Below are 10,708 nucleotides of genomic sequence, written 5' to 3'. Positions count from 1 at the left end.
GCCCCCGCTCTTCCACGGGGAGCGCGCGCGAGGGAGGGCGCGCGCAGGACACAGCGCGCAGGCCCGGGCTCTCCGCAGGAAAGGGGCGGGGCTGGGCGAAGGAGGCGGGGGCGAGAGGCAGGGCAGAAAGACGGACCGCGGGCAGAGGTAAGAGGCGATTGGTCGTCCGAGCGCGTCACGTGATTCCCAGGGGGTTCCCATAGAAACGCTTTTCTCCGGTCCAGTCTGAGGGGTCTGAGGTTGGCGGCGATGGGCAGCAGCGGCGGGTGGCCTTGGCTTTTGCTGCAGCCGTCAACGACCTGTCATCGGGGTCCTGCGTAAGGTCCGGCTGGCTGGGGCTTGGCTGTGGGTGGGATGGACTGGCTGCCGGACCGAGTCCCCTGCAGTTGGCAGGAGTATGAGGCGGAGTGATGCACACCCGGGCGCCCAGCATCCTTCTAATTGCCGAAGACGTTGCCTCGGACTGTGCGCTGCCAGGGGCTGCGTTCCTGAGCAGGAAGCCCGTTTCCTGGGGTTGGAACTACCCTACTTGTCCAGCGGGAGGTCCCCAAGGACGGAGTCGAAAGGTCAAATCTTATCTGTCAGTGCTGTGTGACAGCATCGCGACGGGATCTGCAGAACCTGAACTCGGTATCATATCCATTGAGAGGGAGGGGAGGGTGTCCTGGCAGGCGCTGGGGTCGGGTGGCAAAACTGGGGTGAATTTGTAGAATTTGGGAAAGGGTCATTGGCATCTTAAAATAGGTGGTTGTTTGGAGCAAGAATGCTCGAAAAGGGTGAGGGTAAGTTAGGCTCTTTAGTGCTGGGGGAAAATGTGCAGGATAAGGGGAAAACAGACCTTTAAGATTTATATTATGATTTAAGGTTTACATGATTCCATCTAGGTCATATTTAAAAAAAATTATTTGACATCCCCATTTCTGGAATGTAGGAAATAAAGGCACTAAGACGAAGGAAATGGTAGTTGTGCTGTGTGTATTATTACACTGAAGAAAAAATATTTGCAGGATAAAATTAATTTGGACATTTGGCTGGACACTGCTCAGGTGTGGGTCCAGTTTAGTTGGACCTCGAGCAGAAGACTGGCTGTTGCCTTGTTGTGTACCACAATCTTTGGTTTCCTGTGCTGTGTTGAACACTGGACTTAGAATCAGAAAACTCAGCCTGAAGGCTTGACTCTTCCACTCATAGTATTTGAATGAGGCATGTCACTTAAAATTCTGTCTCAGATTCCTCATCACTGAAACGGAGCTAATAATGTGTACTTCACAAGATCGTTCTTAGGATTAAATATCATGGAAGTGTTTCCAAGCTCTAAAATTCTACATAAATGTCAAAGGCATGTTACTTGTACCATTGGTTTTGGCAGTAGTCTTATAAATTGCTCAATGATATATGGTGTTTTACCTTCTAGAAGAGATGGAAAGATTCTGAAGGGCAGAGACAGTTTTTCTTTTGTATTTTCCTTCCATCTGACATAAAGCTAAGTATGCAGAAGGGACTCAATATATGCTTGATGAATGAATGAAATGTGAAACACTGTACAGTTTGAGAACCATACCGAGAATAATAAATCAGAAGAGGAAGAGCGATTTTAAAATTAAACATTTGTTGGATATAGACATATAAATACATATGTTCAGTCTTCTTTAAGTTTGAAGCAATACATACGTACGTGTGCGTATATTTATGCAGTATATTATATATAAATAGAGAGAGAGTGGGAGAGAGACCTCAAGAATGGAATGCATCCTTTTTTCTTGGGAAGAAGCAATGTGTCATTTTTCTGTTCCCAGTTAAATCACTCTTCTCTAAGTATATCATTTAGGTGATAGAAGTAACATTGCTTTAAGTTAACATTCAAGTTATGAACAGACACATTGGTAAAAATTCTCTTAGGACTGTCTTTAGACAGGAAAGGAAAAAAATTTACCTGTTCGTAATATTTATTTTGAAAAGCCATATACCAAAGTATAAAATCATTATATGGTGAATGGCATTATATAACATAGAATAAAGATTTATTTTACAATTTTTTCCAGTTTCAGTCTTAGCAGACTTTAGTAGATGCTAATCAGTATACTTTAGATTTAAAGGTGATTTTACTTCTTTTAAATCTAGATTTTTCTTTGAAGAGAAAATTGAACATTAGAGGCACTATTGAGAGCAAATGGAAACAAGGATTCAATAGCTAATACATCTCTTACATTTCTATTCTTTTGTATTGTCTGATTTAGAATTCTTTTGTTTTCTTATTTGATAACTACGAAAGAATCCCAGAGTATAAATAAACTTAAGGGAATAGCGAAAGGAATTTGAACAATCGATTGCTCAAGGGAATAATTACTTTGATTGCTCAGAATTTTGCGCTATATGCTGAATGTGTTAAATGTAATTAATTGCCAGCCAAATAATGCTTATTACATTTAAGATGTGAAAAATGTCCTTTTCTAATGCAATATTTTTTATTGTCTCATAATGATCTAAGTGCCAAGTACATAATGGGTACTCAACACGTTTCTAGCCAATGATTTAATGACATGACAAGTTAATTTTGGACTAACATTCAGAGATTGAGTATTTTTTAATGGGCACATAAATTACTTCTCTACCTCATTAGTTAGTTAAATCTTTATAAAGCTTTAGGGAAATTCTTGTGTGTATGTGGAGAAACCTGTCCTTAATTATCTTTTAATTAGAAAACTCATTATTCCACTTCCTTGCAAATTCTAAATTTTTAATGTTAGCCATGATAATTCATCTTAGGTAATGTTATTTTCCTTATTTTAATTTTTCAAATGGGTGCTTACCCTGATATAAAAGATTTATAAGGGTTTAAGACATTTTACTTGTTGTGCAGATAACCTGGTTTGGTTCAATACTGAAGCAGGACTGAATCTGAATTTTCTCAGGGTTAGTGCTGTATATGTAGCTCCTCATTTTCTGTGATGATGCAAACTGCCAAGGATCTTTCCAGTTAGAAGAGACTTTAATAAGGCTATTCTATAATAGGTCTTTCTTTTCAGATGTTTTGAACCAAGGATTCTAACATGTTCTCTTCCCCACATTTGCCGCTAGATACTGAAACAACAAATAAAGACATTGAATCCTGGCTCACGCCTGTAATCCCAGCACTTTGGGAAGCCAAGGTGGGCAGATCACTTAAGATCAGGAGTTCAAGACCATCCTGGCCAACATGGGGAAACCCAGACTCTACTATAAATACAAAAAATTAGCTGGGGATGGTGGTCCCAGTTACTCGGGATATTAAGGTGGAAGAATCACTTGAACCTGGGAGGCAGAGGTGGCAGTGAGTCGAGATCGTGCCATTGCACTCCAGCTGAGCAGCAGAGTGAGACTTTGCCTCAAAAAAAAAAAAAAAAAAAGAGGAAAAGACATTGAATCCTGAAACGTGACTTTATTTATTTATTTATTTTCTTTCTTTTTTCTTTTTTTTTTTTTTTGAGACAGGGTCTTACTCTGTTGCCCAGGCTGGAGTACAATGGCTTGATCTCAGCTCACTGCAACCTCCGCCTCCCAGGTTCAAGTGATTTTCCCATCTCAGCCTCCTGAGTAGCTGGGATTACAGGTGTGTGCCACCTCACCAAGCTAATTTTTGTATTTTTAGTAGAGATGGGTTTTCACCATGTTGGTCAGGCTGGTCTTGGAACTCCTGCCCTCAGGCGATCCACCCTCCACAGCCTCCCAAGGTGCCGGAATTATAGGCGTGAGCCACCACGCCCAGCTATTTTTATTATTTGAAATAAAAGTGCAAAATCAATGTTAATCAAATATGTAAAACGTACTATAAATATAAATAAGTGAATTTCAATTCTGGTAAGGATGGTTTAATACCAGGGTTCTTTGGCAACATAATTACTGAAATATAAAAAGATTTTTAGCATGTTGTCCATAGATTATCTTATAATTTAATGTTCCTAAGAATATCTACATCAACTGGTTCTGTGTTGAAACCTTCAAAACACCAACCTTCAAAATTTTGGTTTTTCTTTGTTTCAAGTTTGTTCTTTACATAATTTTGTGATTACACATTATGTAATTTTCTTTACTTAATTTTGTGATTACACATTTGTGTATCTACAGTAGAGTAGGTACAGTGAGCTCTCTGCTGAAACTTGTCAACCAAAAACCTGTAAGGCAAAAAAAAAAAAAAAAAAAAATCAGAGAAAAAATCTCCAAATGTGTTGAATTTATTTGGGAATTAGAAAAGAGGATTATAACCTGAGATGCACAGCTGTGGCAAGCTACAGATGCGTCTGAAGAAGGGAGGATAAAGGGAAACTTTTATTGGCAAAAGGAGTTCACATAAGCTGCTTGGAAACAGACATTGGTTTTGGAAATTCAAAGTCAGACTTGGCGTCATTTTAGAGGAGGAGATGCTGTTACTGGACAGGTGTTGTTTTGAGAACATTTTATTGGAATTGCTGCAGTCCTACAGAATTTCTTATTTTAGAAAGTTTTTTTTTTTTTTTTTTTTTTTTTTTGAGATAGAGTCTTACTTTGTCACCTAAGCTGGAGTGCAGTGGCTCGATCTCGGCTCACTGCAACCTCTGCCTCCCAAGTTCAAGTGATTCTCCTGCCTCAGCCTCCCAAGTAGCTGGGATTATAGGTGCGTGCCATCATGCCTGGCTAATTTTTATATTTTTAGTAGAGACGTGGTTTCACCATGTTGGCCAGGCTGGTCTTGAACTCCTGATCTTGTGATCTGCCCCCCTCGGCCTCCCAAAGTGCTGCGTCCAGCGAAAACAGGACTTTCTAAAATGTCTTTTATCTCTGCCATGCAATCATGAACCCTACTCCTTTGTGCTCTCCTGGCTCAGTTTTGTGTGTGACAAAAAGTGATTTCATCCTGGTATCTGCAACTTTTACAAACCTTAATTTATATATTAGTACTTCAAAGATTAAAAAAAAATGCAAATCTGTACTCTTGCCTCAAAAAAAAAAATTTAGTGCCAAAGAGTAAATCTTATTTTTAAAATACTGTGAATGAGACTTTTTTCCATTTGATTTAGTGACTTATGATGATACAAAAAGAAAGCTATGGATTTCAAAACTTATTATCCTGTGTTCTTTCTTAATCTTTTATTAACGCTAACAGTTGTTTTAAGGTTGCATCTCTTATCATAGTGTATAATTATACTATTTGAGGTAATGATAATTTACATCTTCTTTTCAATATTTATGTCACTGACCGTGTTTGCTAGAATCTTGAAAAGAGTGTTGAAAAATTGGGTGATAGGCTCTTCTGCTTTGTTCCTATTTCAGTGGAAATGTCTTTGGTATTTTACCAGTTGACATTACATTTACTTTTGTTTTATGACTTTTCGAAATGACTGCTAAAATTATCAAATACCTTTTTTTATCTAATGATAAAAATCATATAGTTTTTGATCTTTGAATTTATGAGTGTAGTGAATATATTCATAAATTTTTTTGCACCGAAACATTCCCACATTTCTAGAATAAACTCTATTTGGTTATGAAATATTGCTATTTTGATTACTTGCTAGATTTCATTGGTTTGTGTTTTGTTTATATGGTTTCAGAATTTTTTAAAAAATTTGCAACAGGATCTCACTCGGGTGTCCAGGCTGGAGGGCAGCGGTGTGATCTTGGCTCACTGCAGCCTCAACCTCCCAGGCTGAAGCCATCCTCCCACCTCAGCCTACCAAGTAGCTGACACCACAGGTACACTCCACTACCCCTGGATAATTTTTGTATTTTTTTTTGTAGAGATGGAGTTTCACCATGTTGCCCAGGCTGGTCTTGAACTCCTGAACCCAGGCTATCTGCCTGCCTCAGCCTCTCACAGCGCTAGGATTATACATGTGAGCCATTGCGCCTCGCCTTCAATTTTTTTTTTTTTTTTTTTTTTTGTAGATGCATTGTCTCTATATGTTGCCCAGGCTGGTCTCCAACTCCTGGCCTCAAGCAGTTCTCCCCCACCTTGGTTTCCCAAGTGATGAGATTACAGGCATGAGCCATCCCACCCTGCCTTACCAGAATTTCTGTTTTTAATGAAGATTGGTCCGTAGTTTTATTTCTTTGTGCTATCTTTATCCAGTTTTGATATTAGTGTTAGCCTAACTTTGTAGATGAATTTAGATTTTCATCTTTTCTTCTATGCTCTGGAATAGTTTAAATGATGAAAAATTACCATGCTATTTGGTCTTTGAAAGTTATAGACCTGCAGTTACAGGCTGCAAAACTACCTGGGCTTGCTGATATTTTTAGAGGTAGATCTTTGATCATTTTTATCTTCTATAGTTATTGATGTGTTTGATTTTCTTTCTCTTCTTGAATCAATTTTAGAATTTATGTGTTTCTAGAAAATCATGTATCTCATCTAGTTTGCCAACTTATTGGCAAGTTGCATGAAATATTTTCTTATAATTATTTTAATATCTTCCATGGTGATGGACATTTTTATTTTCTCATTACCACTATTAACTCTTTAGGCAAAATACTGAAATAAACTTTTTCTTCCCCAACCTGATGATCACAGATTCTAGTAACATATCTTTACTACTTAAAGAAAATAAGTCAACTATCTAAGACTCACAGTTTTCATAAAATTTGAAAGATCCTGCAATTCCTATAATTTCCTGCTGTTTATCCTTATCCTGTTCATATTTTATTAATAATAGCACTTAATAAGTTTTTTGTGTATCAGACACTTGGTAAATAAACTCTTTACTTGCATTATTTAATTCTCAGAGTAGCTCTATGGCCTAGGAATTAGTGTTCCTATTTTATGAATGGGTAAACTAAAGCTCAGAGAGGTTATGTAATTTGGCCAATGATATTCAGTTAGCAGGTGGCAGAATGATATGGGAACTAGGTCTGTCAGATTCTGAGGTTTGTGCATTTAATCACCATTCTCTACTTTCAGTATTTTTCTCATTATTCCAAATTATAATACTTTTTTCTAAAAAAAATAAGTATGTAACCAAGTATCAAAGATCTTAATAAAACCATATAATAGCTTATAATTAACTATAAATTGGGAACCTAAAAGAACCTTGTTATTGTAATGATTTTTTAAAGGATATTGTTTTTTAGATATTCCTGTGAGCTTTTTACACTTCATCTCTGTATTTTGAGACTAGACATAGAACCTGATTCCTAATATTTAGTCTAAAAGAAAAGATGTCACTTTTTTTGTATTTAGAGATCAGTAGGTGTCAACTAGTAGTTCCATTTTAAAAAAGGATTATAGTAAAATAGATCAAGAAAGTCACTATCTTAACCATTTTTAAGTCTACAATTAAGTGGTACTAAGCACATTGTAGTACAACTATTACCAACATCGATCTCCAGATCTCTTTCCATCTTACAAAACTAACTCTGTACCCATTAAACAATAAGTCCTTGTTCCCTGACAACCACTATTTTGCTTTCTATGGATTTAACTACTCTAGGTACCTCATGTAAGTGGAATCATGTGATGTTTGTCTGTTTTTGACTGGTTTGTTTAACTTAGCATACTATCCTCAAGGTTCCATGTTGTGGCATGTGAATGGATTTCCTTCCTTATTAAAGCTCAGTAATATTCCATTGTATGTATATATCACATTGTGGGTATCCATTCATCTGTCAACGGACACTTGGTTTCGTTCTACCTTTCGGCTATTGTGAATAATGCTGCTATAAACGTCGGTGTACAAATATTTCTTTGAGGTCCTGTTTTATAAAAAAAAAATTACTTTACATTTAAAAATAGATTCGGGTCTTGCTATATTGCCCAGGCTGGTCTTGAACTCCTGGGCTCAAACAATCCTCCCACCTCAGCCTCCCAAAATGCTGGGATTACAGGCATGAACCACCATGCCTGGCCAAGACCTTTTCTTTTTAAATTACACTTTAAGTTCTGGGGTACATGTGCAGAATGTGCAGGTTTGTTACATAGTTATGCACATGCCATGTGGTTTGCTGCATCCATCACCCAGTCATCTACATTAGGTATTTCTCCTACTACTGTCATCCCTAGGTACCTCCCCCACCCCCCGGACAGGCCCTGGTATGTGATGTTCCCTTCCCTGTGTCCATGTGTTCTCATTGTTCAGCTCCCACTTATGAGTGAGAACATGCAGTGTTTGGTTTTCTGTTCCTGTGTTAGTTTGCTGAGAATGATGGTTTCCAGCTTCATCCACGTCCCTGAAAAGGACATGAACGCATTCTTTTTTATGGCTGCATAGTATTCCATGGTGTATATATACCACATTTTCTTTATCCAGTCTATCATTGATTGGCATTTGGGTTGGTTCCAAGTTTTTGCTATTGTGAACAGTGCTGAAATAAACACACGTTTGCCTGTGTCTTTATAATAGAATGATTTATAATCCTATGGGTATATACCCAGTAATGAGGTTGCTGGGTCAAATGGTATTTCTAGTTCTAGCTCCTTGAGGAATCGCCACTGCCTCCCACAGGTGGTTGAACTAATTTACACTCCCACCAACAGTATAAAAGCATTCCTGTTTCTCCACATCTTCTCCAGCATCTGTTGCTTCCTGACTTAATGATCGCCATTCTAACTGGCATGAGATGGTATCTCATTGTGGTTTTGATTTGTATTTTTCTAATAACCAGTGGTGATGAGCTTTTTTCATATGTTTATTGGCTGCATAAATGTCTCCTTTTGAGAAGTGTCTGTTCATGTCCTTTGGCCACTTTTTGATGGGGTTGTTTGTTTTTTTCTTGTAAATTTGTTTAAGTTCTTTGTAGATTCTGGGTATTATCCCTTTGTCGGATGAGTAGACTGCAAAAACGTTCTCCCATTCTGTTGGTTGCCTGTTCACTCTGGTGATAGTTTCTTTTGTTATGCAGAAGCTCTTTAGTTTAATTAGATCTCATTAGTCTATTTTGGCTTTTGTTCCCATTGCTTTTGGTGTTTTAGTCAGGCAGTCCTTGCCCATGTCTATGGCCTGAATGGTTTTGCCTAGGTTTTCTTCTAGGGTTTTTATGGTGTCAGGTCTTACGTTTTAAATCTTTAACCAATCTTGAGTTAACTTTTGTATAAGGAAGGGATCCAGTGTCAGCTTTCTGCATATGGCTAGCCAGTTTTTCCAAAACCATATATTAAATAGGGAATCCTGTCCCTATTGCTTGTTTTTGTCAGGTTTGTCAAAGATCAGATGTTTGTAGATGTGTGGTGTGATTTCTGAGGCCTCTGCTCTGTTCCACTGAAGACCTTGTTTTTTATACCCAGTAGTGGAATTGCCTAATGATATATTAATTCTATTTTTAATTTTTTGAGGAACCATTTACACTTAATTTTAACTAAATAATGCAATAAAGCAATGTTCCATTGCCTTGGGTCCCAGATTTAGTATATCCTTGAAAGTCAGTGACATATAAGAAAAGATAATCCCAGGATTTATGTTCGGTATGAGGTCCTGGGGAACGGGGAGTCAGGAGGGCCAAAGTTCTGGGATCTATACCTTACTAAAGTTTTCTGCCCTAGCCCACTCAGCCTACCTGGCTTCCACAGTTTAGAGGATGACCATTGGTACTGTGGTTTGAGTAGAATTACACAAAAGCTACACAACAGGTCCTAAATAAGTATATTTTTTTCCAGGCTTTGTAGTGAATCTGCATTGTTATTATTTAGAGAAGCATTAACTCACAATGATTAAGAACATGGATTCTGGAGCTTGACCTCTTTGGTTCAACTTTATTTACTACTTGGGCAGTTACTTAAATTATCTGTGCCAAAATTTTCTTATTTATGTACTTATTATTTGTTTTTTTTTCCCCCTTTTTTTGTGGAGAACAGGGTCTTGCTCTATTGCCCAGGCAAGTCTCAAAATACTGGGCTCAAGCTATCCTCCCGCCTCTGCCTCCCTAAGAGCTGGGATTACAGGCGTGAGCCATTGCACCTCACCTCCTTATTTGTAAAGTAGGTATTGTGATAATTTCTACCTCATAGGATTATTGGGAGGATTAAATGAATTGATACATGTAAGTACTTATACAAATACTTGACATATAGCTCACACTCAATGTTAGTAATAATAATTGTGTGGGTTTTTTTTTTTTTTTTTTTTTTTTTTTTGAGATGAATTCTTGCTCTGTCACCAGGCTGGAGTGCAATGGCGCAATCTTGGCTTATTGCAACCTCCACCTCTCAGTTCAAGTGATTCTTCTGTTTCAGCCTCCCGAGCAGCTGGGACTGCAAGTGTGCACCACCATGCCTGGCTAATTTTTTTGTATTTTTAGTAGAGACAGGGTTTCACCATGTTGCCCAGGATGGTCTTGATCTCTTGACGTTATAATCTGCCTGCCTCAGCCTCCCAAAGGGCTGGGATTACAGGCATGAGCCACCACACCCAGCTAGTAAATAATAATAATATTATCATTTTTTAGAGACAGGGTCTTGCTATGTTGCCCAGGCTGAAGTGCAGTCATGTGATCATAACTCACTGCAGCCTCCACCTCCTGGGCTGAAGTATTCCTTCTGCCTGAGCCTACCAAAGTGCTAAGATTACAGGCAGGAGCTACCATGCCTGGCTGAATAATATTATTTTAAATTAGTGTAGGTTACGATGTGACTTTCCTTTAAATTTTATTTTATTATTATTTTTAATTTTTAAAATTTATTTATATAGCTTTCCTTAAAAACCAGTAAGAAGAGTAAGATTCCATTCAGTGAGTTAAGCTTTTTGGAGTGAATATACTATGAATC

At 38.0% G+C, this 10,708-nt stretch overlaps 1 protein-coding gene across 2 annotated transcripts in view; it reads left to right on the top strand.

The window, feature by feature from the left end:
* The first annotated feature begins 210 nt into the window (after positions 1 to 210).
* RGL1 (ral guanine nucleotide dissociation stimulator like 1) overlaps positions 211 to 10,708 on the top strand; it is a 279,005-nt gene continuing 268,507 nt past the window's right edge. For both annotated transcript variants that reach the window (XM_074389950.1, XM_003925294.3), the window contains exon 1: positions 211 to 630. The gene's annotated coding sequence lies outside the window, so the exon portion shown is untranslated. The remainder of the gene's footprint in view (positions 631 to 10,708) is intronic.

The sequence above is a fragment of the Saimiri boliviensis genome, chromosome 19 (genome assembly GCF_048565385.1).
Source record: "Saimiri boliviensis isolate mSaiBol1 chromosome 19, mSaiBol1.pri, whole genome shotgun sequence".
NCBI classification, from domain to species: domain Eukaryota; kingdom Metazoa; phylum Chordata; class Mammalia; order Primates; family Cebidae; genus Saimiri; species Saimiri boliviensis.
This window is presented reverse-complemented; position numbering and strand designations above follow the sequence as displayed.